General features: G+C 39.0%; 1 pseudogene across 1 annotated transcript in view; it reads left to right on the forward strand.

Moving 5' to 3' along the window:
* Positions 1–16,131: 16,131 nt before the first annotated feature.
* LOC309959866 (ferritin light chain-like) overlaps positions 16,132–18,282 on the forward strand; it is a 60,928-nt pseudogene continuing 58,777 nt past the window's right edge. Inside the window, exons 1-2 of the transcript in view lie at positions 16,132–16,136; positions 17,792–17,903. The product of the transcript in view is annotated as a ferritin light chain-like (transcript). The remainder of the gene's footprint in view (positions 16,137–17,791; positions 17,904–18,282) is intronic.

The raw sequence follows: 18,282 nt of genomic DNA on the forward strand, positions 1-18,282 counted from the left end.
TCTTTGTGAAGTAGTGTTCCTAGTCAAGCCAGAAGGCTGTTCCATTAAAGGTTTAGCATTTTAGTGATTTTAGTAGTAAGGGTAAGGATAAGTGGTCTTCAGCCAGTCACAGTCTTCCACCCAACCTTTCTTCAGATGAATTTCCTGCAGTAGAAAAATCAGACAACCAGGCTGAATGATTGAGTCCCTGACTATGACTAGCAATGAACTACTCAGCCCTGGCTTCCTGGGCATGCCATCCTTCAAAAACAGCCTGCCAGATGGAATCTCAATCCCCTAGCTTGGCATTCAAGATACTCATACTCTAATCCACCAAAATCCACTTCCAGTAGTTCTCCCCACTTCTTTCATACAGCAAATATCCATTCACCCAACTGCATTCACTTATCTGGAGTACAAGTTCTTTTCCTTATATTCCAATATATCCCTATTTCATCTGCCTAGGAAGTCTTTCAAATTCTTCACAATCCTAAATCCTACATGGTCTTTACTTTCCTACCTTTACAACTTGACCTTAAGAAAATTTTTGCTTTCCAAGATCTATAAGTCAATCGATCAATAAACCATTAATAAGTTCATAGGCTGCTTCAATACAGTTCTCCTCAATACAAATATAGTTGTCAATCCTTAATAATAACAGCTTATATTTGATCACATAGAAATGTATTTTAACTCACATATTTGTTATCTAAAATGATAGTATAGCACTCTTCATTTTGTTGGTTATTTTCACATGTTTTAATGTCAGTATCACCTCTTTGAAGACTTAAAGTATATGTTGTCCATTTTTTCAGTATTTTAGTATCCTGCCCTGTTTTACACTTAGTGGGTGTTCAATAAATGACTTTGACACTTCACAGAATGGAGAAAATTTTCCCTAATCCTACCTAATCCTACAAGCGTTGACCCTCTCTGACTTTGCACATCACTTGTTAATGGCAGCTGGGTAGTTGTGTTTGATAGAAATTCAAGAAAAAATTTCTACATGTTTCAAGACCAAAGCCACAGTCATATGAGGACCTTAGTCAGCATCATGAATATATTCTTAAACATATACAATGGAGAATTGCACTTTTATGATTTTGTGATGAACCACATGTAAAACAGTCATTCACATTTTATTTATTTATTTATTTATTATTTTTAAATATCTTTATTGGAGTATAATTGCTTTACAATAGTGTGTTAGTTTCTGCTTTATAACAAAGTGAATCAGCTATACATATACATATATCCCCACATCTCCTCCCTCTTGCGTCTCCCTCCCACCCTCCCTATCCCACCCCTCTACGTGGTCACAAAGCACCGAGCTGATCTCCCTGTGCTATGTGGCTACTTCCCACTAGCTGTCTATTTTACATTTGGTAGTGTATATATGTCCATGCCACTCTCTCTTTGTCCCAGCTTACCCTTCCCCCTCTGCGTGTCCTCAGTCCATCCTCTATGTCTGCGTATTTATTCCCGTCCTGCCCCTAGGTTCTTCAGAACCATTTTTTCTTTCTTTCTTTTTTTTTTTTAGATTCCATATATATGTGTTAGCATATGGGATTTGTTTTTCTCTTTCTGACTTACTTCACTTTGTATGACAGACTCTAGGTCCATCCACCTCACTATGAATAACTCAATTTCGTTACTCTTTACAGCTGAGTAATATTCCATTGTTATATATGTGCCACATCTTCATTATCCATTCATCTGTCACTGGACACTTAGGATGCTTCCATGTCCTGGCTATTGTAAATAGAGCTTCAAAGAACATTGTGGTACATGTCTCTTTTTGAATGATGATTTTCTCAGGGTATATGCCCAGCAGTGGGATCGCTGGGTTGTATGGTAGTTCTATTTTTAGTTTTTTAAGGACCCTACCTACTGTTCTCCATAGTGACTGTATCAATTTACATTCCCAGCAACAGTACAAGAGTGTTCCCTTTTCTCCACACCCTCTCCAGCATTTATTGTTTGTAGATTTTTTTGATGATGGCCATTCTGACCGGTGTGAGGTGATACCTCATTGCACTTTTGATTTGCATTTCTCTAATGATTAGTGATGTTGAGCATCCTTTCATGGGTTTGTTGTCAATCTGTATATTTTCCTTGGAGAAATGTCTATTTAGGGCTTCTGCCCATTTTGGGATTGGCTTGTTTGTTTTTTTGATATTGAGCTGCATGAGCTGCTTGTATATTTTGAGATTAATCCTTTGTCAGTTTCTTCATTTGCAAATATTTTCTCCCATTCTCAGGATTGTCTTTTCATCTTGTTTATGGTTTCCTTTGCTGTGCAAAAGCTGTTAAGTTTCATTAGGTCCCATTTGTTTATTTTTGTTTTTATTTCCATTTCTCTAGGAGGTGGGTCAAAAAGGATCTTGCTGTGATGTATGTCATAGAGTATTCTGCCTATGTTTTCCTCTAAGAGTTTTATAGCATCTGCTCTTACATTTAGGTCTTTAATCCATTTTGAGTTTATTTTTGTGTATGGTGTTAGGGAGTGTTCTAATTTCATTCTTTTAAATGTAGCTGTCCAGTTTTCCCAGCACCATTATTGAAGAGGCTGTCTTTTCTCCATTGTATATTCTTGCCTCCTTTATGAAAAATAAGGTGACCATATGTGCATGGGTTTCTCTCTGGGCTTTCTATCCTGTTCCATTGATGTATATTTCTGTTTTTGTGCCAGTACCATACTGTCTTGGTTACTGTACCTTTGTAATAGAGTTGAGGCCTGGGAGCCTAATTCCTCTAGCTCTGTTTTTCTTTCTCAAGATTGCTTTGGCTATTCAGGGTCTTTTGTGTTTCCATACAAATTGTGAAATTTTTTGTTCTAATTCTGTAAAAATGCCGTTGGTAGTTGGATAGATATTGCATTGAATCTGTAGATTGCTGTGGGTAGTATTGTCATTTTCACAATGTTGATTCTTCCAATCCAAGAACATGGTATATCTCTCCATCTGTTTGTATCATGTTTAATTTCTTTCATCAGTGTCTTACAGTTTTCTGCATAAAGGTCTTTTGTCTCCTTAGGTAGGTTTATTCCTAGGTATTTAATTCTTTTTGTTGCAGTGGTAAATGGGAGTGTTTCCTTAATTTGTGTTTCAGATTTTTCATTATTAGTGTATAGGAATGCAAGAGATTTCTGTTCATTTATTTTGTATCCTGCTATATAACCAAATTCATTGATTAGCTCTAGTAGTGTTCTGGTAGCATCTTTAGGATTCTCTATGTATAGTATCATGTCATCTGCAGACAGTGACAGCTTTACTTCTTCTTTTCCAATTCGGATTCCTTTTATTTCTTTTTCTTCTCTGATTTCTGTGGCTAGAACTTCCAAAACTATGTTGAATAATAGTGGTGAGAGTGAACAACCTTGTCTTGTTCCTCATCTTAGAGGAAATGGTTTCAGTTTTTCACCATTGAAAACGGTGTTGGCTGTGGGTTTGTCATATATGGCCTTTATTATGTTGAGGCAAGTTCCCTCTATGCCTACTTTCTGGAGGGTTTTTATTGTAAATGGGTGTTGAATTTTGTGGAAAGCTTTTCCTGCATCTATTGAGATGATCATATGGTTTTTCTCCTTCTATTTGTTAGTATGGTTTATCACATTGATTGATTTGCATATATTGAAGAATGCCTTCATTCCTGGGATAAACCCCACTTGATCATGGTGTATGATCCTTTTAATGTGCTGTTGGATTGTGTTTGCTAGTAGTTTGTTGAGGATTTTCGCATCTATGTTCATCAGTGATATTGGCCTGTAGTTTTCTTTCTTTGTGACATCTTTGTCTGGTTTTGCTATCAGGGTGATGGTGGCCTCGTAGAATGAGTTTGGGAATGTTTCTCCCCTGCTATATTTTGGAAGAGTTTGAGAAGGATAGGTGTTAGCTCTTCTCTAAATGTTTGCTAGAACTCGCCTGTGAAACCATCTGGTCCTGGGCTTTTGTTTGTTGGAAGATTTTTAATCACGGTCTCTATTTCAGTGCTTCTAATTGGTGTCTTTATATTTTCTGTTTCTTCCTGGTTCAGTCTCAGAAGGTTGTGCATTTCTAAGAATTTGTGTGTTTCTTCCAGGTTGTCCATTTTATTGGCATAGAGTTGCTTGTAGTGATCTCTCATGATCCATTGTATTTCTGCAGTGTCTGTTGTTACTTCTCCTTTTTCGTTTCTAATTCTATTGATTTGAGTCTTCTTCCTTTTTTTCTTGATGAGTCTGGCTAATGGTTTATCAATTTTGTTTCTCTTCTCAAAGAACCAGCTTTTAGTTTTATTGATTTTTGCTCTTGTTTCTGTCATTTGTTTTTCATTTATTTCTGATCTGATTTTTATGATTTCTTTCCTTCTGCTAACTTTGGGGGTTTTTTTGTTCTTCTTTCCCTATTTGCTTTAAGTGTAAGGTTAGATTGTTTATTTGAGTTGTTTCTTTCTTCTTGAGGTAGGCTTGTATTGCTATAAACTGCCCTCTTACAACTGCTTTTGCAGCATCCCGTAGGTTTTGCGTCATCGTGTTTTCATTGTCATTCGTTTCTAGGTATTTTTTGATTTCCTCTTTGATTTCTTCAGTGATCTCTTGGTTATCTAGTAACATATTGTTTAGCCTCCATGTTTTTGTATTTTTTACAGTTTTTTTCCTATAATTGATATCTAGTCTTGTAGCATTATGGTCAGAATAGATACTTGATACGATTTTAATTTTCTTACATTTACCAAGGCTTGACTTGTGACAAGTCAATATATGATCTATCCTGGAGAATGTTCCATGAGCACTTGAGAAGAAAGTGTATTCTGTTCTTTATGGATGAAATGTTCTATAAATATCAATTAAGTCCATCTTGTTTAATGTGTCATTTAAAGCTTGTGTTTCCTTATTTACTTTCATTTTGGATGATCTGTCCTTTGGTGAAAGTGAGGTGTTAAAGTCCCCTCCTATGATTGTGTTACTGTTGATTTCCCCTTCTATGGCTGTTAGCATTTGCTTTATGTATTGAGGTGCTCCTGTTTTAGGTGCATAAATATTTACAATTGTTATATCTTCTTCTTGGATCGATCCCTTGATCATTATGTAGTGTCCTTCTTTGTCTCTTGTAATAGTCTTTATTTTAAAGTCTATTGTGTCTGATTTGAGAATTGCTATTCCAGCTTTCTTTTGATATCCATTTGCATTGAATATCTTTTTCCATCCCCTCACTTTCAGTCTGTATGTGTCCCTAGTATGTGTCTGAAGTGGTTCCTTTGTGGACAGCATATATAGGGGTCTTGTTTTTGTATCCATTCAGCCAGTCTATGTCCTTTGGTTGGAGCATTTAATTCATTTACATTTAAGGTAGTTATTGATATGTATGTTCCTATTCCCATTTTCTTAATTCTTTTGGGGTTGTTATTGGAGGTTTTTTCCTTCTGTTTCCTATCTAGAGAATTTCCTTTAGCATTTGTAGTAAAGCTGGTTTTGTGGTGCTGAATTCTCTTAGCTTTGGCTTGTCTGCAAAGGTTTTAATTTCTCCTTCGAATCTGAATGAGATCCTTGCTGGGTAGAATTATCTTGGTTGTAGGTTTTTCCCTTTCATCACTTTGAATATGTCTTGCCACTCCCTTCTGGCTTGCAGAGTTTCTGCTGAAAGGTCAGTTGTTAACCTTATGGGGATTCCCTTGTATGTCATTTGTTGTTTTCCCTTGCTGCTTTTAATATTTTTTCTTTGTATGTAATTTTTGATAGTTTGATTAATATGTGTCTTGGCATGTTTCTCCTTGGATATTTCCTGTATGGCACTGTCTGCGCTTCCTGGACTTGATTGCCTATTTCCTTTCCCATATAAGGGAAGTTTCCAACTGTATTCTCCTCAAATATTTTCTCAGTTCCTTTCTTTTTCTCTTCTTCTTCTGCGACCCCTATAATTCGAATGTTGGTGTGTTTAATGTTGTCCCAGAGGTCTCTGAGACTTCCTCAATTCTTTCATTCTTTTTTCTTTATTCTGCTCTGCAGTAGTTATTTCTACTATTTTATCTTCCAGGTCACTTTTCTGTTCTTCTGCCTCAGTTATTCTGCTATTGATTCCTTACAGAGAATTTTTAATTTCATTTATTGTGTTCTTCATCATTGTTTGTTTGCTCTTTAGTTCTTCTAGGTCCTTGTTAAACGTTTGTTGTATTTTCTCCATTCTATTTCCAAGCTTTTGGCTCATCTTTACTATAATTACTCTGAGTTCTTTTTCAGGTGGACTGCCTATTTCCTCTTCAGTTGTTTGGTCTGGTGGGTTTTTACCTTGTTCCTTCATCTGCTGTGTATTTCTCTGTATTCTCATTTTGCTTAACTTACTGTGTTTGGGGTCTCCGTTTTGCAGGCTGCAGGTTCGTAGTTCCTGCTGTTTTTGGTGTCTGCCCCCAATGGCTAAGGTAGGTTCAGTGGGTTGTGTAGGCTTCCTGGTGGATGGGAGTGGTGCCTGTGTTCTGGTGGATGAGGCTGCATCTTGTCTTTCTGGTGGGCAGGACTGCATCCTGTGGTGTGTTTTGGGGTGTCTGTGACCTTATTGTGATTTTAGGCAGCCTGTGTGCTAATGGGTGGGGTTATGTTCGTCTCTTGCTAGTTGTTTGGCATAGGGTTTCCAGCACTGTAGCTTGCTGGTCGTTGAGTGGAGCTGGGTGTTAGTGTTTAGATGGAGATCTCTGGGAGAGCTTTCGCCTTTTGATATTATGTGGTGCTGGGGGGGTCTCTCGTGGACCAGTGTCCTGAACTTGGCTCTCCTGCCTCAGAGGCACAGGCCTGACACCCTTCAGAGCACTCAGACCCTGTCAGCCACAGGGCTCAGAACAAAAGGGAGGAAAAAAGAAAGAAAAAAATAAATAAAATAAAGTTATTAAAATAAAAAAATTAAAAATTTTTAAAAAATAATTTTTAAAAAGAAAGAAAGAAAGAAGAGAGCAACCAAACCAAAAAAGAAATCCACCAATGATAACAAGCCCTATAAACTATACTAAAAAGCAAAGAAACAAAAGACGTACAGACAGAACCATAGGACAAATGGTATAAGCAAAGCTATACAGACAAAATCACAGAAAGTCCACCGCCTCAATTTTGGGATGATTCATTGTCTGTTCAGGTATTCCACTGCTGGGATAGATTTCCCTTTTTCTTCTTTGTTTGCACAGCTCCTGGGGCTCAGCTTTGGATTTGGCCCCACCTCTGCATGTAGGTCACCTGAGGGCGTCTTTTCTTCACCCAGGCAGTATAGGGTTAAAGGAGCAGCTGCTTCGGGGGCTCTGGCTCACTCAGGCCGGGGGGAGGGTGGGGTACGGAGTGCGGGGCGAGCCTGCTGCAGCAGAGGCCAGCGTGATGTTGCACCAGCCTGAGGCGCGCCGTGCGTTCTCCCGCGGAAGTCCCTGGAATTTAGGACCCTGGCAATGGCGGGCTGCAAAGGCTCCCGGGACGGGAAGTGTGGACAGTGGCTTGTGCTTTCACACAGGATTCTTGGTGGCTGCAGCAGCAGCCTTAGCATCTTATGCCTGTTTCTGTGGTCCGTGCTGATAGCCGCGGCTCACGCCCATCTCTGGAGCTCGTTTCGGCAGTGCTTTATTAATCCCCTCTCCTTGCACACCCCGAAACAGTGGTGTCTTGCCTCTTAGGCAGATCCAGACATTTTCCTGGACTCCCTCCCAGCTAGCTGTGGCACACTAGCCCCCTTCAGGCTGTGTTCACGCAGCCAACCCCAGTCCTCTCCCTGGGATCTCACCTCTGAAGCCCGAGCCTCAGCTCCCAGCCCCCACCTGCCCTGGCAGGTGAGCAGAGAAGCCTCTGAGGCTGGTGAGTGCTGGTCGGCACCGATCTGTGCGGGATGCTCTCCGCTTTGCCCTTCGCACCCCTGTTGCTGTGCTCTCCTCCGTGTCTCCAAAGCTTCCCCCCACCCACTGCTCCCTGTCTCTACCAGTGAAGGGGTTTCATAGTGTGTGGAAACTTTTCCTCCCTCACAGCTCCCTCCCAGAGGTGCAGGTCCCATCCCTATTCTTTTGTCTCTGTTTTTTCTTTTTTCTTTTGCCCTACCCAAGTACGTGGAGAGTTTCTTGCCTTTTGGGAAGTCTGAGGTCTTCTGCCAGTGTTCAGTAGGTGTTCTGTAGTTGTTCCACATGTAGATGTATTTCTGATGTGTTTGTGGAGAGGAAGGTGATCTCCATGTCTTACTCCTCTGCCGTCTTGAAGGTTCATTCATATTTTAAATACTCTTCAGAGCACAATTTCTAAACTTCTATTTCTCTAAACATAATTCTTTAATAATTAAGAGGTGTCAAAATATTACAGTTGGTTTTTCTTGTCATTCTGTTTGTTTGTTTGATCCCATATTGTATCTTGGAGATTTTGGGGCAACTTATATTCTGTAGCAGTATACAGTATATATGCACAATGTTTTAAAAATCTGATATATAAATATTGAGTTTTACTGTCACCTAGATGGCAGATATGCAAAAAATAAATTCATTAAAATATTTCTAATGTCCTGGTTTTAAAATAGGGAGCACTTTCTCAATGTTCATCTCCTCACATAGTCATAAAGTTTCCTACTTTAACAAAAGTCACTTGGTTCTCTGCGCGCCAATGAACTTGAATGTTAAATTTACAAGTTCATGCTAATGTGTTCTCTGCTAAATTTGGGAAAGTTTCTTTCTGTGTATCCATTGATATTTCACTATTTATCATGGTGGTGTAAATGCTTGGGTTAGCTTGACCTAAAGGCATCCAAATTCATGGAAATGAATGTGGAAATGGGACGATATAATTAAATATCACAATTAATGGGCTTGATGCTCCTATTTCATTCTTCACACAAACATATTAAAAGTAGATTTTTTTTTGTTACGTAAGACTTGGTTCTATATATAGTTCAGCCAGAAGTAAAATTATTCCTAAATCACCGTGTCTCTCAACCTAATGCATCAGCTTCAGCCTGTACACATAATGACAGTCAGACCTTGATTGGCTTTTTTCTCTTCCAACTGGTGGTGTAGACAGCAAACAGGATCCCTGTCTAAGAGTTTGTGTATAGACGCAGAGAAAAATTTTAACATGGCACTGTTGTTTATGTTATGATCAACCAAATTTATTGATCCAGTCATTTATTTATTTGTTCTTACAAAGTCCTGTATTCATCCATCCAGCACATTTCCTGAATACTTACCATGCACCAAATACTGAAACTACAGTAATAAGCAAAGCAGACATAGCCCACGTAGTCCTGGATTTCATAATTTGGAAAGCACAGCTGGACTAGAGTTACCCTTAGGAAAAATACGTTCAAATATAATTAATCACACAAATATGTGAAATGAATAATAAACATATGATGCTGTAAAAGCAGTGAGACCCAGTATTTTCAGGAGGTCAAAGAAAGGCTTTTTTTGTGTCAGTGCCATTTGAACTGAGATGGGAAGGACGCATTAACTAAACAGTGGCGGTGATGGGGAAAGTAATCACTAGCTATCTGACCTCAGACAGGTTACTTAACCAGTTTATGCGTCAGTTTTCTCATCTATCAAATAACAAGGTTAATAGTACCTACTTTATAGGGTCTGGTGAGGATTTGGTAAGAGTTTAGGACTATGTTCACTACATGGGCTCTATGTAAATATTACATATTGTTGTTACATGGCATTTTTACCCATAGTTTGCTAAGTTAGAAACATACTGAAGAAAATAAAAATAATTAAATAATACTGAATGTTGATTTCAGATTTATTCAAAGTAAGATGCAAGTGATAAATAAAACTTTCCATACAAAAAGTCACAATTCAGGTAGGGAGACAACATGGAAAATGTTGAAAGCGATGAAAATGATGATGTGAACTGCTTACAATATATGCATTATGAAATGACACCTAGGAAAACTGGAAATCAATGAAGTTGTGTTAATTACTATTTTTTCTAGAAAGGGAAGATGGATGCTTGCAATAAACTTAAATGAAAGATTTTTTTAAATGGTGCCCTGGGAACAGAGAGGCACAAAAGCATGCTCATAATTTTGTGGCTTGGGCTGAAGCATTTCTCAGATGTCCTTGAAAGTTTCCAAAGACAGTCTTTCCTCAGGAAAGTATTTCTCCTGTGAGTAAATAATGTTCTTGCCTAGAAATGAAATGCAGTAATATATTACATTGCAAGTGAACTGTTAGCAAGACTGGCAGCAGAAGTTCAGAAACAAATGTCGCATTGCAATCTAGAGTTTGAGGCTCTGTATCTGAACTTCCATAACTTCTAAAGGGATGCCCGTTGTATGAAATCAAAATAGTCCAGAGAAGAATTTTGACTTCTCTTCACTTAACTATTAGAAGGATTTATTTGGAATTATTATTGTGTCATGCATGTTCTGCCTTAAATTTTCTGTGGTTGAGTTGCACAATTGATAAGCTAAGGTTTCTTTTCACCATAAAAAGGCTCCTTTTAAGGAGTCCTATAATACTGACATTTAAAATACTTGCTTGCTTTTGAAGAAAGCTTCATGCTTGGGCTTCCCTGGTGGTGCAGTGGTTGAGAGTCCGCCTGCCGATGCAGGGGACACAGGGTTGTGCCCCGGTCCGGGAAGATCCCCACATGCCGTGGAGCAGCTGGGCCTGTGAGCCATGGCTGCTGAGCCTGCACATCCGGAGCCTGTGCTCCGCAACAGGAGAGGCCACAACAGTGAGAGGCTCACGTACCGAAAAAAAAAAAGAAAGCTTCATGCTTTCCAAAGTGCTTTATAAACGCATTTCTATGAGGCAGGTGGAACATGTCCTGTCAACAGTATTTTACAGAAAAGAAAATGGAGGCTGTAAAGGAAAGCTGCTTGGTCAAGGTCATTCAGTGCGTTAGGCGAGTTTTCATCACAGGAGTACTCACAGTTGAGCAGGGAATCCAGCAGGGAAAGCTTAAGACTTTAGTCTATCTTTACACACGTATTTTTGCATAAATGAAAAATTTACCCAAAATGAAGTGCATTAGGTACCTAGTACTGCCTTCTTGTTCCTTAGAGTCTAGTGAGGGATATAGACTGAGCATATTCTATCCCAATGAAGATAACTTAGATTTTTCTGAGGATGATCACTTGGGCTTCAGAATCTGAATTCCAGCTTGACCCCTTACATGAAGGAAGTTACTTGATCTTTCAGAGCCTGTTTCTCCATCCCTTAAATGGCAATTTGAATGCTCTCTTATATGTTTATTAACTCATTCACTTAACAAAGCACCTGCTAGATCTCAAGTACTCTGCTAAGAATGGTGAAGCTTTTCTAGGAAGCCAGAAGGCATCCTTCAGTGGATAGCGGAGGTCAAGAGAGGTTAGAGTTAACACTTGAATTTGACAGTGGGAGAAGATGAAAGGTTCACACGGCAAGGAAAAGAGAAAAAGACTATTATACAGGTTAAAGAGCTAGACCTGGAGATATTTGGAGTGACAAAATTTCTGAATTTTGATGTACCATACTTCCTGCCTCAGTTTCCACATCTTGGAAATGGGAATAATGATTAAACATGTTTCACAGTATTCATTTGGTAGAGATTAAATGAGGATTAAATAAGCATGGAAAGTGGCATAGGACAAATTTGATAAATTATTATGTATGAAAGTGTGTATAAATAAAATCGATTGCCATGACCCCTCTTCGTACCGAGTGATCACGGCACGCTTTAATTTTCTAGCTGAGTCTGGATATGGATTCGTAACTTTATTCAAACAGTGTATCAGGCACCACTTAACCTTTGGATTGGCTGGAAATTTTTGCTCCTCTGCTCTAATACAATTTAATTTTAATTTTGGTTTTTCAGGTACATGGGTATAAGTAAGAAGAGTGTTAAAGAAATGTATTTCAGATTTTAAATTCAAAAATGTAGAAAAACTTTCTTTTACTATTTTTCATTTTACCTTTGGGTGCACTGATCAGCTACTTTTTCTTCTACACCCAGGCAAAAGGGATTCTGAAGAAAACACTTTAAAATTTTGATTTCATATATAAGATAGTGGGAGCCTCTGCCTGCTTGATTTACATCTGTGCTCACCTTCCACTTTATGCGGGAGGGGGCATACGAGTAAAGGAAACTTTTATATGATTTCAAGTTATTTAATTCCTGATATTATATTTAGCCATGGTAGAGTGTTATGATTTGCCTACAACATCCGTCCTTCCTTTTCTTGTACCTTACCTTGTTCAGAGAGGACTTGTGCCTGTTCTGCTTTGAATTTCTCAACAGTTCAGCTGCTAAAATCACAGGTGAAGCTTAGTTTCTGCTGATTTAATCCACCCAATCGAGATAGAGTTTCTCATTTTATTCAGCAAATATTTACTATGCCTTAAAAAAAGATTTTTAAAAAAATGCATGGTCTTATTTGCTAATGCTGCTGGGAATTAATTAAGTTTTAGGTTCACAGTAAAATTGAGCACAAGGTACAGAGATTTCCCACACATTCCTCTGGTGGGAATGTAATAAATTGGTACAGCCACTGTGGCAAACAGTACGGAGGTCCCTCAAAAGCTAAAAATAGAATTACCATATGATCCAGCAATCCCACTCCTGGGCATATATCCAGACAAAACTATAATTCAAAAAGATACATGCACCCCAATGTTCGCAGCATCATAGAGGCGTTATTTACGATTGCCAAGACGTGGAAACAACCTGAGCGTCCATCAACAACAGATCAATGGATAAAGAAGATTATATATATATATATATATATATATATATATATATATATATATAAAATTTAAATTTATATATTTCCATACATATATATATATATAAATACTACTCAGCCATAAAAAAGAATGAAATTAATTTGCCATTTGCAGCAACATGGATGGACTTGGAGGGCATTATTCTAAAAGAAACAAGTCAGACAGAGAAAGATAAATACTGTATGATATCGCTTATATGTGGAATCTAAGAAATAAAACAAACTGGTGAATATAACATAAAAGAAGCAGACTCACAGATATAGAGAACAAACTAGTAATTGCCAGTGGGGGAGGGGGGAAAGGCAATTTAAGAGTTGGAATTGGGAAGTGGGAAGTACAAACTATTTGGTGTAAAGTAGGCTCCAGGATGTATTATACAACAGGGGGAATATAGCCAATATTTTGTAATAAATGGAAAGTAGTCTTTAAAATTGTATAAAAATATTTTCTTTTTTAAAAAAGATACTTCTTAGCTGATAGAAGCTTTAGAAGTCTACAGAGGCAGATAATTTTAAAATTGCAGCATATAACTTCTGGAGCCTGGCTGACATTCTCATAGGAAGCCGCTTGAAAATTACTTTCAAAGGCATTCATCACCTTAGCTTACAGGAGTCTGTTCCTTCAGTGTGTATTAGTCCATGGTGCATCCTTACTTTGACTTATCTGTGAGGTTCACTTCTCGCCCCCAGGAACAAAGCCTGCAGAGGGGCAACTTGTTTGGCTTGGGAGCCTGCCCAATATGAAAAGTTTGCAGGCAAAATCAGAAAGAACAGCTGCAGGAGGAGAGATGAGGGTTGCCGACAGCTAACGATTCAGAAAGCAATTTGCATGAGAGCCTTCTGCTTAACAGGAGGCAGCATGTGCTGGGCAATGGTTTACCATCCACTGCCAAGCTGGTTTCTACACCCTGAGTCCTCTTTCCATCAAAACACATGTCCTGAGGGAACGCCCAGCCACCAGCTTCCACTTACCTGAGTTAGCATGACCTGCCATCTAGAATTTCAGAGAGCTTTTCATTTTTTAACTCACATGAATCTACTTTATCCTGAGGCTCTGGATACTAGTCCCATGCAAACTGATTTAATAACAAACATTTAAGTGCAAATCCAAGGTCATCTAGATAATATTCTTTGACAGCTTATTGCATATGAGGCACTGCACTGTGCACTTTTTATACCATATCGGACTTCATAACAGACCTCTGAAGTGGGTGGTTAAGTTTCCTGCCAAGGGATCCATACACAAGAAACAATAATCAGAAAAGACCAAAGTATTATTTATTACTAGTGAGCTAGTCGCTGTTACTTCATTTTGGAATTCTAATTGAGGCTTTCCTTCTCTCTCTCTCTTGCCCCCAAATCACAGATGACTAGGTCATGGGACAAGCTTAAGCTAACATGCCTTATTCTGTGAATCATAAGCTGAGCTACTGGGACAGAACCATGTGACACGTTTGTCCCTTTCAAATGTAATAATTCTACCCATTGCTCCATAGATGTTCTGGTTACTGACCAATAACATTAACAATTCCTCTTCCAAGAATAGGATGGAGGGGAAAGGCACTGGATCTCCTATGCCTCCCAAACATGTGAAGGCCAAAGCATGGTGGGAGGAGAAGCATATCTCTTTGTAATATGTTTTATTCCCTGTTTTATAGATGTGCCTATGGAAGATTAGAAAGGCTGAGTAACTTGTCCATGTCATGTAGCCCATGCTTTTAACTTTTTTATTATACCACTTACCCTTCTCACCTATCAATTTGCCTTTTATACTGATGTCCTGAGAAACAGACCACTGTATGGTATAGAAATGAACAACCATAAATAAGCTGGAAATGCATTTCTGTTTACATTAACTAAGATAGTCACTTGTTTCTTTTAAGTGAGGTCCTCCGCCTTTTTAGGGACCTGAGTAAACTAACGATGTGCTTCCATTGATTAAACAAGAATTCTCCAATATTCCATAGAAGAATCATACATTTCTTTAAGCCCTGTGTATGCTTCTAGGGTTTAGATTCTAAATCAAATAGGTTTCTGTTTTTCATTTAAAAAAACGAACACAGGATTTCACTTGTAAATTTATTAACTTTTTTTTTTCTGTCTAGCAACAAGCAGTGACTGTTGTTGGGTTGGTGGACATAGTAGAGATGGCCATTCAGAAAATCACAAATTTTAGGAACTCTAGCATTCATGTAGCTCAGAACTGTAAGAAGAGACCAGAGGAAGATCAACATGCTTTAAAGTATATTACAAATCAATATTGAAATAGAGCTTAACATATAATTCATCTGGAAAGAAGCTCAGAACATGATTGCCAGTTATTTAATATTCTGGTCAAAGACAATGGAAGCACTATTAAAGTATGGCATTTTGACTGCCATTGGAAAGGTCAGGTTTCAAACAGCAGTGCGCTAGTGGTGCTCAAAATGACTAAAGAATGATGAATAATTAAGTGAAGAGGAAATGGGAGACCTGCATTCTAATCTTGTTTTGGCCACTGATGGGAATCATGTGGACTTTAAGCCCATCACACAGTCATTTACCACCTTGGTTTTCCCACCTGTAAAATGAGGGAGTGACTATAGTTCTTTAATAATCCTTGATGATCTTTAGCTCTGATTCTAGAAGCATCTTGATTTAATACAGTTTGAGGATTTATGTCTAAACTCTAGCAAGCAGAAAAATGTTCTTTTATTTCTAAAATGGACTTGACATTGCGTTAACAGAGCAAATGAAATCTTTTGAAGATTGTTCAAAGAATCACCAACTTAAAATTCATCTCCATTGTTGGTTTTTATTGCCTGTTTAACTCTTACTAGATCTATAATAGTTTTATTTATTTTCCTTTGCACCTGGACTGGCAGCCTGTGTGGTTGGAGAAACACATCACCACTTATTTTAGATACTTTGTTATCAGAGCCAACTCTGTAATCTTTGCTCTGCCTGTGAATTATTTATTTAATTTGATGTGTTTTTTCCTGGATTCATAGAATTTCCTTTTGTCATGATGCTTCTTTCCATTTATGGGACTGTAAATACAGCTGACTAAACCTCTCTAGTGGCCGAATACGTATCAGGTCTTTTGTGTGAAGGATGCTAGCTAATCTTCCCGTTCATAGGCTGACTACATTTTTATTCACTTGCTTTTTTTGTACTCACCCCTGACAGTAGTATCTGTGGAATAAATAAAATAATGATACCTACTACTTATTTAACTCGGATCAGAAAACTTGACCTTTTCCTAATTTTTTACATTTGCTAGCTTTGTGGCAATATGCACCCCTATTTTTCTCTGAATCTCAGTTCACCCTCTACATGGGAATAATTATGCCTACCATACAACGTGGTGATCATAAAAGAAATTCTACCCATCTACTACCATATTGGGGAAAAATATTTGGATTGACTTTTACCAGACTTGGAGGCACATGTTTGCAGTGGCCTGTTTGAAAATACTGACTACATGGGGTACAGTGGGATACTCTGAAGGCACCTTACAGAGGTAGATAATATCTCTCCCAGGGCATCAACGCTAAAAGTGAGAAGCATTTTGATTTCTCATCAAGAAAGAAATGTTCTGTGATGTTAATGGTTCTTAACTTTTGGTGATTCATTAAAATCTCCTGGGGAGCTCTTGATAATCTTAAAGCCCAGCCTGTAATTTATACCAATTAAATATGAATTTCTGGGGGTTGGACTGAGGCATTGGTATATTTTAAGGTTTGCAGAATGTAATGGTTAATATTTAAGTGTCAATTCAACTATATCCTGAGATACACAGATATTTTGCTAAACATTATTTCTGGATGGGTCTGTTCCCAGATGAGATTAGCATTTGAATTGGTAGATGGAGTAAAGCAGATTTCCCTCCCCAGTGTAGGCGGGCCTCATCCAACCTATTGAGGGCCCCAAAAGAATAAAAAGTCAGAGGAAAGGAGAATTTGCTCTCTCTGCCTGAGTGTTTGATCTGATCCCCTGCCCTCTGACTGTGGCTTACGTCAGTTCTGAAAACTACACCCCTGGATTTCCTAGTTTCCAGCTTATATGTAATATACAATATATTTAATATTTAATATGTTTAATATCAATTACATATGTTAAAGCAATTACATATATTACATTATATTTATTATATATCTCCTATTGGTTCTGTTTCTCTGGAGTACCCTGACTAATATGGTGCTTCCAATACACTGTAAATATTGAGAACTACTGTATATGTTAAAATACTATGGCTAAGGTATTACAAAAGTGGATGCTCTGACAGTGTAGTTCTGCTTCTTAAATGGGCAACTCAATGAGGATAAGTAGCAATGTAAATTATTTTTTTCATTTTAAATGGTGGCCAGTCATATATATATATATATATATATATATATATATATATATATAAACACTTTGGGAGGCTATAAGACACTAATTAAAAGAACTTATAGGATATAAGCACTAAAACCACATCGACTCGCCACTCAGTAGAAGGAATTCTAGGCCCAAGATATAGAAACCTCCATACCTGAATCATTGGAAAAGATGTAGAAAAGACACTAAAACTATTGAAATTTTCAGAGATCCCTTGTGACCCTTTTGGAGGTCATGATATCAGGACTCACTGTCCCCTGAGTCTTGTTTTGTAATACAGAGAGGGACCCACAGTTACATAGTAAATTGACACCTGAGACTTGTTTTTTTTTCAGCTAGAAGTGGAAAGGAGAAATATCTTTCACTGAAGCAGAGAGTAGAGGTATAAGTGGGGAAGACAAGGTAAAGAAAGAGAAAAGAAAAGAATCCATTTAGAGAAGACTTGCTCTTGGGGCAAGCCCTGGACATATAGTCATTTATATATCCTATTTCAGGATACATTGCATGCTTTACTGTAAGTAAGCATTTAATGATTTGCCTTCCACATACTTTGTTTCATTAAAGAGATTCACTTCTGCTGGCATTTTGTTTCATGGGATCCCAGGCCCTTAGCATAGTCCATTAGTAAAGTATTTGTGGAATGAATCAGTCAATATGTCCTCAAACTCAGTACCCTTCTCAAATCAGTTACCTGCTTTATACCATAACTGAGATTACATTATCATAGTGTTAGGACTCAAAGGGAAATATGATCTCGATTTTAGGGTGAGCGGCGAAGCTGCCAAGCGCCCGCGTCGCTGCCGCGGCCGGAAGACAGACGTCCCCCAAAGCCCCTCGCCTGGCTCGGACCAACGGAGCCGGCAGCCCAGCACTCCGGTGAGTGGCGCCTCCTCCCCAGCCCTAGACCCCCGCTGGGGACCGGCCGGCCGGGCTCTTTTGTGCAGCGCACTGTGCGCCCCCTCCGCGCGCCCAGGTCCGGTCCGCCGGACCCCGTGGCTGCGGTGCCCGCGGTGCGATCGGTCTTTGTTTGCACCGGGGCCCGCGGCTCGGCTGGGCTCGGCTCGAAGCCTGGCAGGCAGCGCCGGGAAGGGGGAGGGGGACGAGAAGGGGGCGCGGGGAGGGGGGGTTTCCCGGGTTTCCTGGCCGCCCCGCGGCTCCCCCGGCTCGGGGGCGAGGTGCGCGCCCAGCGCTGCCGCGCGCCCCCTCCTCCTTACCCCTCCCTCCGTCTTTGGATTTAAAACTGCAATTTGCTCTC

This window comes from Leucopleurus acutus, assembly GCF_964270905.1.
Source record: "Leucopleurus acutus genome assembly, chromosome: 3".
NCBI classification, from domain to species: Eukaryota; Metazoa; Chordata; class Mammalia; order Artiodactyla; family Delphinidae; genus Leucopleurus; species Leucopleurus acutus.